This window comes from Tachysurus fulvidraco, chromosome 13, assembly GCF_022655615.1.
Source record: "Tachysurus fulvidraco isolate hzauxx_2018 chromosome 13, HZAU_PFXX_2.0, whole genome shotgun sequence".
Classification (NCBI taxonomy): Eukaryota; Metazoa; Chordata; class Actinopteri; order Siluriformes; family Bagridae; genus Tachysurus; species Tachysurus fulvidraco.
In genome coordinates, this window is record NC_062530.1 from 17,915,414 (window position 1) to 17,919,839 (window position 4,426).

Here is a 4,426-nt window from a genome sequence, read left to right on the forward strand (position 1 = left end):
CAACTTAACTCCTATTTAGAGGGATGTACTGTTACTAGTAGCTCGACAGTGAAAAACCTCGGTGTTATATTAGACAGCAACTTGTCTTTTAAAAATCATATCGCTCATACTACCAAAACAGCGTTCTTCCACCTTAGAAATATTGCCAAGCTGAGAAACATCCTGTCTGTATCTGATGCTGAGAAGCTAGTTCATGCCTTCATGACCTCTAGACTGGACTACTGTAATGCATTACTAGGTGGTTGTCCTGCATCTTTAATAAATAGGTTACATTTAGTCCAAAATGCAGCTGCCAGAGTTCCCAGGACAAAATATAATATAACCCCAATTTTATCATCTCTACAATGGCTACCTGTTAGGTTTAGAATTGATTACAAACTGCTGTTACTTACATACAAGGCTCTTAATGGTTTAGCTCCCATGTATCTAACTAGTCTTCTAACACGTTACAATCCTTCACGCTCTCTGAGATCACAAAACTCAGGACTTTTGGTATTTCCCAGAATATCTAAGTCTACTAAAGGTGGTAGGGCATTTTCTTATCTAGCTCCCAAAATTTGGAATAGTCTTCCTGATAGTGTTCGGGGCTCAGACACACTTTCCCAGTTTAAACGTAGATTAAAAACTCATCTCTTTAGTCAGGCGTACACATAATACATCCCATAGTATCATGCACTAGTGCATCAGACCTGCACATTTTTATGAACAGCAGATATGTTAATCCCTTTCCACTGCTTCTCTCTTTGTACCTATCCCGAGGCATCCAGACATTGTACCGTCCTCTGTGGTACGAAGCCTTTGGACGTCCACTGAGCCGAGGCCGACTCTAAGAATCCTGAGACATCTCCAGTTAGACTCTGTGATACTAAGGAGATCCGAAGTCCATGATCCTTACACCAATACAACATTTAACTGACTGTATATTACAATCACACCCCCAGTGTCACCCATATGAGGATGGGTTCCCCCTTGAGTCCGGTTCCTCTCAAGGTTTCTTCCTTTACCAATTTAAGGGAGTTTTTCCTTGCCACTGCTGCCTGAGTCACCTCAGACTTGCTCATAGGGGAATAAATACATACACATTGTGAACTATATATATCTAATAATAATCTAAAATTTTTATTCTGTTAATTCTTATTTCTTTAATTATTCGTTATTTCCTTTATCATTAATTATGTTTACCTTCTGCTCTATGTTTATGTTCTGTAAAGCTGCTTTGAGACAATGTCTATTGTAAAAAGCACTGTACAAATAAACTTGAATTGAATTGAACAGTCATGTTACTAATGTCTAAATTTAAAACATAAAATGTTTAGAGTGAGTGAATTGATAAATTGTTTCAATGAAAGTAATGACACATTTGGAACTCTTCATTAACTTGATTTATTTAAAAAAATGTTTGAAATATGTGACCATGAGAAAACTAAACTAGAGGAAAAGAACTAAAATTACTATATTACTAAATATAATATTACTAATACTAATAATTACTAATATTACTATACAGACTTGTTTCTCAAACTTGGGTCCATGCCACGTAGCCAGGAAGTGTATCATTTATTTATTTTTGATTTTTTTTTAGTTTTATTACTGTGGTGTAAATCAGAATTCACCATTATAAAGCTATTCTATTTATTATCTCCACCTAACAGTTATTCATCTCTTCTGACACATCACTGAAATTGAATTGGTTTAATCTAAATCTCTAAATCTCCCTAACTTTTACAAAACAAGATGGGCTATAAATAACAATTTAATCAAATGGAATAAGTGGAAAAAGCTCTAGATAGAAAATCAATTATAATAATATAATTGTACACCTAATCACGTGCCTAAAGTTAGAATAATTGGATTGTGTTCGTGAAATAAATCTGTACTAAGGATGTCTGTGAATGCTTTTTAATTTAAAGTGGACTGGAGGGTACAAGGGTTAAGTTTGACTCTCATATCTATGACAGAGGGTTCGATTCCCATTTCTTCACTGTATATGTAGAGTTTGCATGCTCGCTCCTTGCTTTGGGACTTCCTCTGGGTACATTGGTTTCCTCCCCAAGGAAATTATTGATTGAATTTGTTTGTGTTTGTGTACTTCAATGTGTTGGGACCCTGTCCAGCATGTTCCATGTTTTTTACCCCAAGTATGCTATTCGAGTAGTGACCCTGCGTTGAATAGTTGATACAGAAAATGAATGAATGGCTATATGGACTCTGACTGCAAAAGTTTAGAATGGGAATAAAAACTGCAGTACTGCATATGGATGCAAATAAGAATAAATCAGGCTTAGGTTAGGAATATGATAATTACTGAGATGGGATGAAAGAACATCATGGCAATTATACCACATTTAGCACCGACTGTGACTGTGATAGCCAGGTGTTTATCAGTGTCGCAGGTGCCTCTGTGTCCCCTAGCAGCCTGTAGGTGCACTCCCTGGAGCTCAGCTGGGTTAATCCGGCACCACTGCAGTGCGCTAGGTAAAGACCTACATCTGCCTCTTCCCGGCTACTGTAGCACAATCCGCTGCATCTACTGGAGCCAGCTTCACGCTCACCTGATAATTAGTTCCATTTATTTTTTCTCTCCCCTCGGAGCGCAGTACACCATCCCTCACCCGGTCCTCTCCATGGCTTTCATCAAGAAAGCATTAAACTTTCATAGGCATTAACTACTGTCTGATGACACTCACTCTCAATGGGATAGCACTATAAAGCCAGCGCTACCCATCGGCGCTGAAGAACAGAGATCATACTACATCAGGATTTTATTATAATCTGATCTGACTGAACGCTGACCAACTCAGATGGGAGATGAAACTATATAATGTTCAGCACTCAGCCTGAATGAACCAACTGGGAATCGAAAGCTTGTGCTGTTGTTGTTGTTGTTTTTTATTTTTATGAGCATTTTCAAGCAGAGCAGACAATGATTTGGGAGATTTGCATTCAGTAAGCATGGTAGCAAGCTGTTCGCTCATTTGTTCTCAGCAACAGCATGTGGAGCGTGCATAAACAATATGACAGGCATACGGCAGACTGTCACAGCTACCACCCAACATTTCCTAAATATCAGTCACATTCCGAGACATACACAAAAGAAGAATTCATAATCCTGTATTGGATATGCATTATGGAAGACAACTGGGTAACACGTAGGTTATCATGTGTATAGCTGAAACAGTAACAAACTAGTTCATTCTTTTTTAACTTACATCAAAATAGTTATAAACATTCACCCACAAGCTTTGCGCTCTGTCTTGACGTTATTGATATAAAAAAAATGCAGTTTGCTTTGTTACTGAAAAATAGCTGGGACATCAATGTCCTCCATCCTGGCAACATAAAGCTTTACCTCGAAGTGTTACGAAGCTCTGACACTCTTGATTCATTCTATAAACATTCAACAAATATGAATGTTATAGAATAATTTGATGTTGATGTTTATTCAAAATGTCTTTAGATTGGATAATAGGGCCAGTAAGTTAGCTGCTATAAAACTATAGAAACTTTAACACATTAGAATAAGGACATTACAGTGATATAGACCTTGCAGCCTACTGGACAGTCCCAAATCTCAAACTTCGGTTCCCATCCTCCATCGCACCCTACAAACATGGCCAAACTGGACTCTTCTTCAAAAACGCAGCTCACACTTGAAATGAAATTAACAGTCACAACCACTTCACAAAGTAAATGCTCAGTTTCCTGACATTTTGTTTAGCCTTTTGTTCATGCTAATATTTATCTTGTATTGACCTTTATTTTCTTCTGTTTTTCTCCTTTGAGATTGCCTTATGTTTTGTTATTGTTGTTATTAGTCACTAAGCTGCATTTGTATCTATCTCAGGACCTGTGATGCGACACAGGGCACTATTGTCAGAGCTCCAATAGAAAGTTAGTCAGGAACTTCTGACCAATGAAAATAAAAGCTTTCAACAATGGAATAATGGTAACTAGCTTAGTCATACATGAAGTACATGATGAGAAAAGAACAAATTAATTCTTAATATACCCCTGCACTGCGGTGCTTGTTATCATTTCTCTGTCATCTTTCTGTTGCCATATCTAGCCATAGTCCTCTCTGTTTCCTTTTCCACCTCTCCATCTATCTCGGTTTCTGTCATAGTAAAATGGCTGCAGTTTCACTTTCCATTCTAAAGGCCTTAATTAAAGATTAATGCTGGGGATTTCCCTGTGTGGAGAGTGGAGATAACTCCTGTCCCTGGGCTTTTCTTTAAAAGCGCCTCATTTCTGAGTGTTCACGAAGGACAGAAAGGGAGAGGGGTTATGTGGGGGTTCGGGGGGATTGGCACAGAGAACAAAGCAGTCCTGCTACTTTTTTTTCAAGTGACTAAAATGTTGGGATGGCTTGAAAAGCTGTAGGGTGTGTGTGTGTGTGTGTGTGTGTGTGTGTGTGTGTGTGTGTGTG